We start from the raw sequence: 14,725 nt of genomic DNA, 5'->3' as shown, positions 1-14,725 counted from the left end.
TAACAACAGCATGTTGTGTTAGGAAAGGCCATGAAAATCTTTCTAAACTCATCACCACCATTAGGCAGATCAAATTCATCTCAGAAAGTTTTCCTGGCTCTTTCTGGACAGACTTGTCTTCTTCCTTTTCCTAACAGATCAACACATTTACAGTAAACACCAATCTTGTGCATCTAATGCACACGCACACACGCACACACATTTGCACACACACACACACACACACATTCTCTAGCTATCTCATGGGTGAATGCCATGATTCACCAAACCAGTTGGTCCTTAGCTGTATTTTTTGAAGCATCCTTCTTCACTGTCCATTCCTCACACCTTCAACAACACAGTGAGAAATTCACATTTTGCATAAGCAGTAAGGAGTTATAAATTGAATTGAATGAAAAGCTTCATTTGGTTCTCCTTTTCTGTTTTGTTATTTTCTTTCCTTAATGTTTCAGGTTCAGTCCCATTTTCTCATTCTTATACACGACAACACTATTGATAGGAATAATGGAGATCAAGGATATCCAATAAAAAAGTCAAGGCAATGTTTATAATTCCCTCTGAGAGTGCATGGTCTTCTCTATAGCTATTGGTTCAACAATGGCAAAGCTTCTGAGGGGGAAAACATGATCAAGCTTTTAAGATTCACTTTGAAGTCATTTTTGAAGAAAGTATGTACAAGTTTTGCCAACAAAATGCATTATACCTTTAAGTGAAATGAATAGAGCCTGTTATTGATAACATAGCACCTTCAGGCTGGGCGCAATGGCTCATGCCTATAATCCCAGAAATTTGGGAGGCCAAGGTGGGTGGATCACAAGATCAGGAGATTGAGACTATCCTGGCTAACACAGTGAAACCCCATTTCCACTAAAAATACAAAAAATTAGCTGGGCATGGTGGCACGTGCCTGCAGTCCCAGCTACTTGGGAGGCTGAGGTAGGAGAATTACTTGAACCCAGGAGGCAGAGGTTGCAGTAAACCAAGATCACACCATTGCACTCCCTCCTGGACGACAGAGCGAGACTCTGTGTCAAAAAAAACACAAAAACAAAACATAGCACTTTCAGTCAAACATTGGGTGAGATTACACCTCTCTAACGTTGCAGAAGCTTAATGGGAAGTGATAAAATAAGTTTCGATTCTTACAGTAACAATAGTCTTATAAAACGACTTCACTTACAACACCCTTCACTTAACATCTCTCACCACATACCAAAAGTCACGTAACTATTTATGGTTTATAAATAATATACAGTTATAAAGTATATTTCCCATATATTTATAATCATCCATAGATAATCACAGTTGATCTCTTAATAGGGCTCATAAACACATCTTAAAGTTAAACATCCCTACAGAGCCATATAACATCAAGAAATCCTTAAAATCTTGTTTCAACAAACAACATAACATTATCTTTTATCAGATTCAGTTTGTCTTTCCTAAATACCTCATTAACGTGTAAGTAAACCCAAAAAAGGAGGGAAAAAAATACAGAAACAAAATACCTGAAGTGCAATTAATCATCTTACCAACTGCATTCTTCATCCCTGGGGCATTTGGGAATGGCTGGCCCCCTAGGAGGGGGCGACTGTCAGGGTAATCCAGCAAGATTTCTTTTCCCAAATGAAGCAGGCTGAGCTGATGTTGGTTATTAAAAATGAAAGTACGTTTTGAGGTCAGCCCTCTCTAGAGTTTTAACTCAGGTCTATGCCACAGCAGAGTGACAGCTCACATCTTGCCGGATGCCCCAGCTGGTACAGAGGCTCAAAGGAAGGAAAAAGTAGGTCTTGGAGACGGCTGTGTCAGAGCCTCTTAGGGCTTTAATCCCTCGACCGTGACACATCTGGGGAACTATGAACAGGAAGCTCAGAGCCAGGCAGACAGCCAGAATCATTCAGCAAACGTGCCAGACCCTTAAGAAACACCAGCACCCGCCACTGCACGGTAACCTCTAATGTTTCCCGAAGCTGATGTTTTCCTCTCATGACTTTGTGTTGAACCTGGACAAGGCCTGCTGGCTGAGTCCAGGTCATTGTCACATTCCCATCATCAGAGTCTTGATCAGTCAGTCCCAGGCCTGTGGTGGCATAAGCTTTCCCTCTCTGCCTACCTCCCAATCCTTAGAGCAATCTCCCTAGAGGCAGCCCAGGCAATGCTGCAGAACTCTTTATTCAAGTCTGCTTGTGTACCAGACCCCGGCCCACTTCTCATGGTGCCCACCACCCCTGCCATGTGCCCTGAGAACTCTGGAAGTCCCCCTTCGCCACACCCTGGAGGTAGGGTGACCACTGATCACCCCTCACTCAGGAAGAGGAGAGCCAGAGCCTCCAGCTTCCACAAACGCAGCCAGATCCACGTAGGAGAGCTGGTGCTGCAAAGCCTCCTCTTTTTTTTTTTTTTCTTGCTCTGTCACCCAGGCTGGAGTGCAATGTCACGATCTTAGCTCACTGCAATCTCTGCCTCCCAGGTTCAAGCGATTATCCTGCCTCAGCCTCCCAAGTAGCTGGGATTACAGGCACCCACCACCATGCCCAACTAATTTTTGTATTTTTGGTAGACACAAGATTTCACCATGTTGACCAGGCTGGTCTTGAATTCCTGGCCTCAGGTGATCCACCTGCCTCAGCCACCCAAAGTACTGGGATTACAGGCATGAGCCACCGCACCTGGCCCACCTCATTTATTTCTCTCATAATCCCTCCTGGCCCTGCACTCAGATGAACATTCTCAACATGAAACAGTCCAGTCTATCACAATGCTACTCAAAACTCTGCAGTGTAGAGAGGAAGAGTCAAGCCTCCAATTCTAGCATTCAAGACACTGGGACGACTGGTCTCACACACCGTCCTGTCATCGGTCTTATTACCCTTTCCAAGAACCCTTTGTGCTCACCTGGATGGGCCACCTGCTGACCCTAAGAGGCACTGCTCCAACCTCTGCTTCAGTGCTCTGCAGCCTCAGTTCTGCCACTGCCGCTCCTTATCCTAGTCAATGTGACCCCACCCAGCATGACACAGCCCACCTCCTCTTTGCCCCTTCCCCTTCTTTCCGGTCTTCACCAACGTTCGCTCAAGCAGACCCCTGCTCAAGCATCGTGGGGTGATTTTCCCGACTCTGATACTGTGCCTTCTCTCTGTGATGATGACAGAGATAGCAAGAGTGAGCACTTAAGAGGTGCCAGGGAATATTTGAGAAAATTTAAATTATTTATTCATTTACTTATTTATTTTTAATTTTATTTTAGGTTCAGGGGTACTTATGCAGGTTTGTTATATAGGTAAATTGTGTATTGAGGTGGCTTGGTGTACAGCTTCTTTTGTAACCCAGGTAATAAGCATGCTGCCCTATAGGTAGTTTCAGTCCTCACTATCCTCTCACACTCCACCCTCAGTAGGTCCTGTGTCTGTTGTTCCCTTCTTTGTGTCCATATAAACTCAGTGTTTAACTCTCACTTACAAGTGAGACCATGCAGTATTTGATTTTCTGTTTCTGTGTTAGTTCTCAGAATAACAGCCTCCAACTGTATCCATGTTGCTGCAAAAGACATGATTTTGTTCTTTTTTATGGCTGCATAGTATTCCATGGTGTACATGTACTGCATTTTCTTTATCCAGTCTACCCTGATGGACCTTTAGGTTGAATCCATGTCTTTGCTATTGAAACAGTGATGCAATGAACATCATGTCCTTGTGGTAGAATGATTTATATTCCTGTGGGAATATACCCAATAATGGGATTGCTGAGTCGAACAGTAGTTGTATTTTTTAAGTTCTTTGAGAAATCACCAAATGGCTTTTCAGAGTGGGTAAACTAATTTATATTCCCACAAGCAGTATATAAACATTCCCTTTTCTCTGCGACTTGTTGGCATCCCTTATTTTTTGACTTTTTAGTAATAGCCATTTTGACTGGTGTGAGATGATCTCATTATGGTTTTGATTTGCATGGAAATTTAAATTCTTTAGGCCCATTTTACAGGTGAGGAAACTGATTGAGATTATGTAAGTACTTTCCCCAAGCTCCCTTAGTCAGGCAGGGGTGGAGCCCAGGTGGAGCCCAGGCTTGCGCTGTTCTTCAAGTGTTACCAGGGATCCACTGCAATTTACTTGACTATATGGCTTATCTACGCAGGAACAGTGCAAGTTCCTAGCAGCCATTGTCTCGTACTTCCTGGCACCCTTTCTGGAGGGCACCTAAAAGATCTTCCTATTCCAGGCTATTACCAAGCAGCTGGATTAACCGGCAGATTATTAGTTCAAGGATTTTTCTGGCCCTTTTTTTCACTCCAGACAATTTCTTGTCTCTTCCTCCTTCCCACTTCTCAAAAAGGAGAAAAATTTGAGGAATCTGCACTGTTTAGTTAACACGTGTGAACACACACACACGCCACATACACGCACCTACCGACTCACCTTTGCCTGGGTTTTGTCAGCTGTGTTGTTCCCCTACAGAGTTCAGGGAAAACAAATAGAGTCATAGTTGGCAACAAAAATTCAATACCAGAAGTTAATGGACAATCTCCCAAACTCTAGGGTCCTTTATGAATGCTACAGCATAGAATTCCCTGAGCCAAGCCCAGAGCTTTTAACATTTAAACTATCAGAAGACGTCATTCCAATATAATTTTATCAGTAACATGGTCTTTGTAGAATGCCAGAATGTCTGTTTATACAGAAAAGGTCAGAAATAACTCATGTATTTTCCCAGAATATTCTTATGGAAAAGTTTACACATTCAGAATTGGTTTGCATCTATGAATATCTTTAATGTGGCTATAATCCATGTGTTTCTCATACCTCCCAATTGAGAAAGGAGAATAGGAAGAAGCACGCACAATATGTGTGTGCATTTGTGTGCACAAGCATGTGTGTATGTGTGTGCATGTATGTGCAAGTATGTGCATCCCTAGAATCTAACCTTGACTCCCCCTCACATGCTACGGGTCATTAAGACCCTAGGTCCAGCAACTCTGCAATTAGAGGGACACTGACCTGGATGCCAGCAGACCTGGGTTAAACTTCATCCATATGTCTATAGAGAAACTTCATCTGTGTGTCTACAACTCTAACTTCATCTATGTGTCTTTGGGAAAATCACTTCACCTCACTGGATCTCAGTTTCTACATCTGAAAAAAAAAAAAACAGTATACTCTGAACTCTTGGGACCTAAGGTGTGGCCCATGAGCCAAGAGCATCACCAGGGCACATGGTGGAAATGAAGAACGTTAGGGCCCACCCCAGAACCACTGAATTTGAATCCACATTTGACTAAGCTTCCTGGGTGACTTGGGTGCACAGTAACACAGTAAGCGCTAGTCGACCTGATCTCCAAAATGCTTCCCAGCGTGACACATTCCATTAGTTTAACCTTTGTCTCTTTACTCGAGAAAAGTAACCATGCCATGCCTGAGGGCTGCCTGGAAACCTTTGTGTTCAGGCCCTAAGGATCTGGCTTGAGTGGCTGGCTGCTGATCATACTCCTGCTCCACGCAATGATTCATGAACAATTCAGATCATCCCCATGACTCTTCCAGACTGCACTGTGTCTTCAGCTTTCTATCAAACCTCTGGGGAGAATGCCATCCCTTAATTCTTCATACCTCCAGACAGTTTCCACATCCATCACCGAGTTTAAAAGATTTTGCAAGCACAGATGAGAGAATGGGAAAGATTCTAGATGAATGATGACAGGGATAGTCTTTCAGCACTTAATGAAGCTGCAATGGCCAAAAGAAAGCACGAACTGACTAAGAACAAGCGAGATCTGGTGAAGCTCATCCAATCTTTTGTTTGATGGGGTTATTAGATGGTGAGATTATCACAGTCAAATGCTGTGAACTTAGTGAATCAGAACTTCATGTAAGTATCCACAAATATCTGTCTTGTGAGCAAAATGAATAATATGGTTAGCAGAGTTGGATACATGTATAAACACCCATACTCAATGGTAAATGGGTCAATCTGAACAGTGTGCTCTACTGGAAAGCCTCACACTCAGTTCCAGGTTGGTTCCATCTAGAACTTGGTTCCATCCTCCTGGCTCTGAGGTATGGAGCTGACCTCTCCTCCCAGAAAAGAGACAGCCAGGCTGGGTATGGACATGGTCATGGCACTCTTCAACTGTGGAAAGTACAGAGCAGAGGAATGCAGGAAACAAGGGAGGGTAAGGAATAAGGAATACATTTTCCCAAGAAAACAAATACAAATTTAGAAAGCAGAACTGGAAACTGAAGCCCAAAAACTTGTCAAGTGAGCATTGGCCAAAAGAACCAGATGATGTGCAGATGGTGTGTGGTAATATTCCTGGAGGCCATGATACAGGAAAGGAGAATGCCTCTAGGCCAAGGCAGGGGCTGAGGAGGGAGTTGGGAGGTGTAGAACAGGTTTCTACAGCAGAAGGGCAGAACGGGCAAGCTCACCACATTCTGGGAATCCTGGAGTTGAAATGGACTGTGAATTCCCTGAGAGAGCAAATCAGGATCCCAAAAGATTGCCATTAAGATAGAACCATAGGCCAAATCTGACATCGTGAGACTCAATACAGACAAATCTAAAATCCCATTCTTATTTCCCTAACCTCATATTGTTAAGTACAGGACAGGGCATATGAAAAAGCAAAGCCCTGCTGGAAAACAAAACCAAACAAGTACCAGAGTCTGGACTGACTAAGATGTCCACCATGAATCATGTGTGGTAGGAGGCTGCGTGCTTAGCTGCCCTAGTGGAAGTGTACCTTCTGATACGAAGGAGGGTCATGCCTGGAGAATGCCCTCAGACATTCTCCTGTCATGGCATGCAGAGAAAACAATAACAAAGACTGTTCATGGCCAAAGAAGACCAGCTAAGCTCTCCTACTGGCCCTTAGGCTAAGGGGATTGATATCTGCACACCCGGAAGCCACCAGGCTATGCTAGGAACCATGGTACCCTAACCCAGAGATGGAACAAGGGCAACGGGGTAGACATCAGGGAGGCCAATGTAAAAAAAACCCTTCATGACAATAGATGAAGCACTCAGCAATGCAGAGACAGTGTTTGTCCCATCCCTGGAATAACTCAAACAAAGGGCACTTGGACAGGTACGAACATCCAATGGAAACTGCTTCTACCATCTCTTCTAGGCCCTCTAATTTGGGGGTTCAGTCTTGGGGTTCTTCATTTTGCCCTCATGACAAATCAATGTTATAAACATGGCACTTTCTTACTATTCACATTTTGAAATAGGAAACCAAGCCTAGCATGGGAAAGCCAAGACTAGGATTCGGATCTACAGACTTTGTTTAACTCCTTTTTCTTCTCTTTTACTGCATCCCAATGCCTCGGTATACATTTCTGTGAACTTTGGGTGCAGTGCCATTTTCAGTTATTTCAGTGAATAAGGAAGTTAATGTGTTTAATAAGGTAAGATGATGTATTGCTGGTGTTCATTTTATGTCAGGCTCTAAGTATGAGTCACAACCCAATAAATGCATCTAACTTATTGTGCAGTTAAATGTTAGGTGAAAGTGCATCGTCTTTAATGGCTCTGCGACACAAGTCAATGGGCATCACTAAATCTGCAGGAAGATTCCAAAGGTTCTCATTAGTACAGATTTTAAAAATACTTTTATTATAAGAAATACATAGCCATAACACAAAAGATATAGGACATAAAGGAAAGATGGAAAATTAATTCATGATCTTGCCACCTAGCTCCTTTTAGCATTTTGCAATCTTCCCATCTACTCTTTTTCTATGCACATAAGTCTTTATAATCTCTTTTGACTTAACAAGTAGTTTTTATGCTATTGCATGGCTCTCATACTCATTAGTTCCAGTGCTGTGTACTATGCAATTAAATAGGGATTTGATGAAACACAACTTATTCCAGAATTCTTCATTGTCAAATATGACCTAGCTTCTCATCAGTAAAAAACAAGCATTTTTTTGGTGGGTTTACCATGTAGACAGGTCATATTATTTTCAAATAATAACATCTCTATTCATTTTATTACAGTGCTTTTTCCTTTTGTGATTTTCTTATCTTGCTCCATTGGCCAGCAACTCCAGTAAAACATTAAATAAAATAATTGATAATAATAATTCTTGTATTGCTCCTGATTTAAAGAGAACAAGAGTTTTATAGAGTACAAAATTTACTTCTAGGTTTTTGGTAGACATCATTTATTGGGTTAAGAATGACCTTCTCTCTTCCTGGTTTCCCAAGAGAGTATCAAGAATAGATATTGGATACTATGAAAAACTATTTTTGCATCTATGAATTTCAGGTTTTCCCTCCCTCTGTATATGATATAGAATATTAATAGGCTGCCTGAGATTAAGTCATCCTTATATCTGGGCTAATCCTAACATGGTAATGAATTCTCATCTTTTTAAAATCACTACAGGTTATACAGTGATTATTTTATTTTATTTGAAGATTTATACCTATAGGTTGAAATATAATTTTATTTTCTTATATTGGGATTTTCTAGTTTTGGTGTTTATGTTATTCCAGCTTCATAGAAAGAATATACTAGAATGCATTTCTTTTAAACTTTTATCCTCTGAAATTTTGTATAAGATTGATGTTATCTACTGCTTGAATATTTGGTAGAACTCACTGAAACATCATTTACATAAATTATTTTCTTTGTAGAAACTATTTTCTTTGTACAAACTATTCTTTGTAGTATCAAATATTTAATATTGTATGAAACTATTCTGATTTTTTATTTTTTCTTTAGTCTTATGTTTTCCTTGGAATTTGTTCTTTGAATTAAAATTTCAAATGTATTGGCTTAAAGTCACTTTTGGTATTCTCTTATCTTTAAATATTGCCATCTCTATAGTTATACATCCCTGTTCATTCCTAATATTTTATGGTCTTTTTCCTTTTATCAATATTTCTAGATGAGGATCCAGAAAGAGGTCCACACTTAGATGATATGGCAGAGACAATTAATGCTCATTAAAAATGTATATACGCTCCCCAGATTTGACAGCCTCCCTTGTTTATAGTTGGGGCCAAGCCACTGGTCCAGGGCATTTAAGAGCTCATGTGAGTTTCCATCATTCCTATCTTTCTCCTATATGTGAAGCTATGGAAGGAAATAACTCCCAGCTTGTAGGGTTGCAGGAAGGAAGCGGCCCGGATCCCCGGTAAGGTCACCATTCTAAGAGAGCCACCAAAAAGAGCCAATGACCAACTTCAGACTTAACAAGTGTGAGAAATAAACTTTTGTTGTACTAAGTCACTGAGATTTCAAGCTTTGCTACTTCATTGTAATGTTTCCTATCCTGACAAATACGAATGGAAAGTTAGTATATGACAGAGGTGGCAATGTACATTGTTTAATAACAATTTCTGGGACAACTGGCAAAACATATCTGAAGAAACAGAATTGGTTCCTTATTTCATCCCATGCAGAAAGAAAAAAGAAAAAAGATCTGCTTCAGATGAATCTCATACTAAGGCAAGACTTCCATCTTTAAGAATAAAATACAGTGGTTTGTAGTTCTCCTTGAAGAGGTCCTTTACATCTTTTTTGTTAGTTGTATTCCTAGGTATTTTATTCTCTTTGTAACAATAGTGAATGGGAGTTCACGCTCATCATTCTCAGCAAACTGACACAAGAACAGAAAGCCAAACACTGTATGTTCTCACTCATAGGTGGGTGTCGAACAACGACAACACGTGGACTCGGGGAGAGGAGCATCACACACTGGGGGCAGTTGGGGTGGGTACGGGAGGGACAGCGGGCGGTGGGGAGGGAGGGGAGGGATAACATGGTGAGAAATGCCAGATATAGTATGCACCTAAAGTAAAATAAATAAATTAAAAAATAAAAATAAAAAAAGTTTGACCCAGCAATCCCATTACTGGGTATATATCCAAAGGATTATAAATCATTCTACTATAAGGACATATGCACACGAATGTTCATTGCAGCACAGTTTACAATAGTAAAGATCTGGAACCAACCCAAATGCCCATCGATGATAGACTGGACAGGGAAATGTGGCACATATACACCATGGAATATTATGCAGCCATCAAAAACGATGAGTTCGCGTCCTTTGTAGGGACATGGATGAACCTGGAAACCATCATTCTCAGCAAACTGACACAAGAACACAAAAGCAAACATCGCATGTTCTCACTCATAGACGGGTGTTGAACAATGGGAACACATGGACACAGGGAGGGGAGCACTATACACTGGGGTCTGTTGGAGGGGAGTGGGGGGGACAGTGGGGGGTGGGGAGTTGGGGAGAGATAGCATGGGGAGAAATGCCAGATATAGGTAAAGGGGAGGAAGGCAGCAAATCACACTGCCATGTATGCACCTATGCAACAATCTTGCATGTTTTTCACATGTACCCCAAAACCTAAAATGCAATAAAAATAAATAAATAAAATAAATAAATAAAAATAAAAAAATAAAAAAGAATAAAATACAAAAGAATATATTTATCTAAAATAAGAAATTATCTGAATGGTAAAATTAAAAGTTTTAAAAAGACTCAAAGGCTTTAAAAATACAGAAAGATTAATAAATTTGCCTACATTATTACTAAAAACTTCTATTCACCAAAAAAAAAATCATAAAAAAAAGACAAGCCAGAAGAGGAAGATATTCATGACACAAATAACTTATAGAGAATTAATAACACAAACAAGCAGAATGCCTAGATTAACTTCGGAAGAAAAAAATAAATGTTAAATACACAAAAAAGACAAAAACAGGCATTTTACAGAAGAGAAAACCTGAAAGGCCAATAAACTAAATGAAAAGATAACTAACTTAAAAACCCAAGGAAATTAGAAACACTACTGAGAAACTATTTTACATTTCCTAGGTAAGCAAAGAACTTTAAAGCCTGACAAACCAGATGTTGGCAACAATTAGAAACTCTGTTTGATGTGATATAAATCGTTGCAATCACTTTGGAAAACAATTTGAACATGTGCCTACCTGACGATTCAGCTTATACTTTGTCTGAAGAATATTAGAGTACACACCCTATGAGGAGAGTACAAGAACACTCAGAGAAACATTTTTCATAATAGCAAAAATCCAGTAAAAGTCCCCAAATCCATTGATTGGAAAATGAATGCATCAATTACAGTGTATTTACACCACTGAATAGGACACAGTGTGAAAACTAAGTTATGCTACATATATCTACACGGATGTCGCTTAAAAACAAAACATAAAATGAAAAAAGGAAGAACAGTGCATTATTTTTATAAACATTTTTAAATTAAGCAAAATAATGTATTTTTTGTATGCAAACATAAATGCTAACACTGTGGAAACACTAATGTTCAGGAGAGTAGCTATCTCTGGGGGGAAGCAGGGAGGTAGAATGAGAGGTATACAGAAAACTTAAAGGATGTTGATTTTGTTCTATTTATCAGATTACTTAGCATGGGTGCATGCTGTTTTCAACTTAAGGCCTTATATGGGCCTTATGCATTCCATTTATTCTTTGTAAGTTTCCAGTATTCTTTAATGTAAAATTTTTAAAATAATTATTGTCCTCTCATCTTCTTGTTTTTAAAGAAAAAGAAAACATTTTATAGTGAAACTTCATCAGGTGAAACAGAATTTTTAAGCAAGTGGAAGTTTTTTCCTAACAGATAAATTATTTTCCTTTCCTGCATTCATTACCATCACTGCAACCTCTTTTTGCCACAACACAAGTTGGGTGTTTTGTTTTCTTTTTCATCACTACCACACGTGTGCGCGCACACACACACACACATACACACGGTACCATCATGACTCGCTGTGCAAGAATTGTATGTGAGTGACTCAGGGGAAAGACTGGTTTATGATGTGGCAATGAGAAAGGACACTGCGTTGGCGGGGGGGCGAAGGGGGTGTCTACAGTTCAAAGGTTAAACTCATAGGAAACAGCTGTGAATTGGAATATCTGTTAAGTATTGTCATGTGGATAAGCCCATTAAACCATCACCACCACCAAAATAGTGAATTCGTCCACCACCCTAAAATTTTCTCATACCTCTTTGTAATTCATCGCTCCTGCCCCTCCCCAGACCACGACTGATCGGCCTTTCCGATACTGGTGATTAGTTTGCATTTTCTAGAATATTGTATCAATGGAAATATACATACATATATGCACATATATGTGTATGTGTGTGTATATGTATGTATCCTGCTCCAATAAAAAAAAACCTGATAAGAAAAAGTATATATTTCTATTAACCTGTTCTGTGTCTGTTGGCTGACTGCAACCTGGTAACACACACATAAAACGAATTTCCTGAATCAGTGAATAATAATAGGTCTTTGATATAAGAGATAATGACTTGATTAAGGCCTGCATATACAACTTGTCAAAATGTTTGTTTATAAAATGACAGATGTACAAAGTAGGCTCTGAGTTATCACATACTAAAGCTTTCCTTTCAATGGTTTCATAGAAAGGAAAAAACCTGAAAACACTAATACCCATAGGACAGAATTTGTACTATTAGCAAGAATAGCTTGTATCTCATGTAGGAACATTTGACTTTTGCTTCAGTGTTAAAACTTTAACAAAGATGATTTTGAATAAAGCTTCTTTATAACCAGATTCCCAACACATAAAAATGGTAAATACTCAAGGTGATAGATACTCCACGTATTCTGACTTGATCATTACACATTCTATGACTACAAAAATCACATGTATCTCATAAATATGTAAAATAGTATTATAATTTTCCAAAAGAGAAAAAAGGATACATTATCCACGAAGCCACCTTGTTGATTTCCACTTTACCAAGATTACAAAATCCATTTTCACTTTATCAAGATTACAAAAGCAGCTTTCAGAGGATAATGGCCAGTAAAGTGAATGTATTTTAAAAACTGTGAACCATAAAGAGGCAATGCTTGTCAAGTTCATACATTCATAAGCTATCCAATATGCTGTTAAAGGTTGGTAATTTATTTTAAAAAACTACTAGAAGAAGAAGTCCTACCTCAAGCACATAACCTGTTTTCCATCAAAATATTTGCCAGATTTTTCATCTCTATGAGACTGATCACTTCAGAGCTGGGCTGTGAATCTCTGGAAGGTGTATCTGTTTCTCCCACATTTTTTTTGGAACTAAGGCAACCAGAGACTCACAAGACTCCTATGAAAAGCCTGGAAAAGCCTCAATAGAGAAACACAAGTAAACCAAGGTCTAACATGTTTTTCTAAAATGGAAAATTCTGACTGGATTTAGTTTACCAATACCTCATTCCATCTGTGGAACAGAAAAGGAGGGAACTCTCTCTGATCAATAATAACATTAGCTGAAGGCTCTATTGTCCTCTCACACACATTGTCTGGCAAAACTTAAAACCTACCAAAGAGACAAGAAAATATGCCTAACAATCAAGAGAAAATATGGCTAACACTCAGAATATGGAAGCAACTCACATATAATCAAGCAATTATAGTTAGCAAACTAAGACTGTAAAATAACTGAGATTAACGTCCTCAAGAAAATGGGGGAAAACATGAACTAAACAGATAAAAAAAGTACCAACAATGAATAGAAATCTATAAAAAGGAATCTAATATACAATCTAGAACTGAAAAATACAATAGCTAAAGTGAAAATTCAGTTGATGGGTTAACAGCTGATTAAACACAGCAGAGCACAGGGTTAACGAATGTGGAGGTAGTTTAACAGAAAATATCTAAACCAATGCATAGAGAGAAAAAATAATAAAAAGAGCATAAGAGACATGTGTGATATACTCAAGAAGTCTAACATATGTATAATTAATCTTAGAAGAAGACAAAAAGAGCAAGTCAGAAGAAATGGTTGAAGAGATAGTGGCCAAATTTTTTAAGAACTAATGAACCACATGTTCATGGGGCTTAGCAAATTCCAAGTTGGTGGGAAAATAATATTTGATCTGATGGACTTATTTGTTATTACATACCCCCAATGTAGAATCTTTGTGGGAATTTAGGTTCCTGTGGCCAAAACTCCCCATGGTAGGTGGTGGTGGTGATGAAGAAGGGAACAGGGACTAGAAGGTCAAATTAAAAAAAAAAAGATAAACCAAAGGTAACTACATAGTGACCCATCTTAATAAAACTCTTGAAAATCAAAGACAAAATAACAACAATTTCAAAGCGGTCACAGAAACAAAGGCATATGTCATTCAGAGAAAGACTTACAGCTGTTGCCTTGATAGAAACAGTGAAAACTAGAAGACAATGAGATACAAATGCACCTCATTTTATTTCACTTTGCGTTATTGTGCCTCACAGACATTGTGGACTTTTTGTTTGGTTTTGTTGTTCTGTTTTACAAATTGAGCTTTGTGGACCCTGCATCTGGCAGGTCTATCAGCTCCATTTTTCCGACAGTATATGCTAACTTCATATCTCTGTGTCACATTTTGGTAATTCCCACACTATTTTAAACTGTATTATTATTATATGTTAGAATGATCTGTAATCAGCAATCTCTGATGTTACTGTTGTAATTGTTTTGAGGTGACATAAACTACACTCATGAGACAGCAAACTTAACAAATATTGTACGTGTCTTGACTGTCCCACAGACCAGCTACTCCCCCATCTCTCTCTCACATTCCTATTCTCTGAGATGTAACAATATTGAAATTAAGTCAATTAATAGCCCTACAATGGCCTCTAAGTGGTAAAAAAAGAGTCACAATTCTCTCACTTTAAATAAAAAACAAGAAATGATGAAGCTT

At 39.1% G+C, this 14,725-nt stretch overlaps 1 protein-coding gene across 1 annotated transcript in view; it reads right to left on the bottom strand.

Moving 5' to 3' along the window:
- Positions 1–1,915, bottom strand: part of IL1R1 (interleukin 1 receptor type 1) — a 74,669-nt gene extending 72,754 nt beyond the window's left edge. The window contains exon 1 of the mRNA XM_064371469.1: positions 1,533–1,915. The gene's annotated coding sequence lies outside the window, so the exon portion shown is untranslated. The remainder of the gene's footprint in view (positions 1–1,532) is intronic.
- Positions 1,916–14,725: the final 12,810 nt, after the last annotated feature.

The sequence above is a fragment of the Aotus nancymaae genome, unplaced genomic scaffold (genome assembly GCF_030222135.1).
Source record: "Aotus nancymaae isolate 86718 unplaced genomic scaffold, 86718_ANA_hifiasm-v0.15.2.pri h1tg000131l, whole genome shotgun sequence".
Classification (NCBI taxonomy): domain Eukaryota; kingdom Metazoa; phylum Chordata; class Mammalia; order Primates; family Aotidae; genus Aotus; species Aotus nancymaae.
The sequence above is the reverse complement of the archived record's forward strand: the minus strand, read 5'-3'. Positions and strand labels throughout refer to the sequence as shown.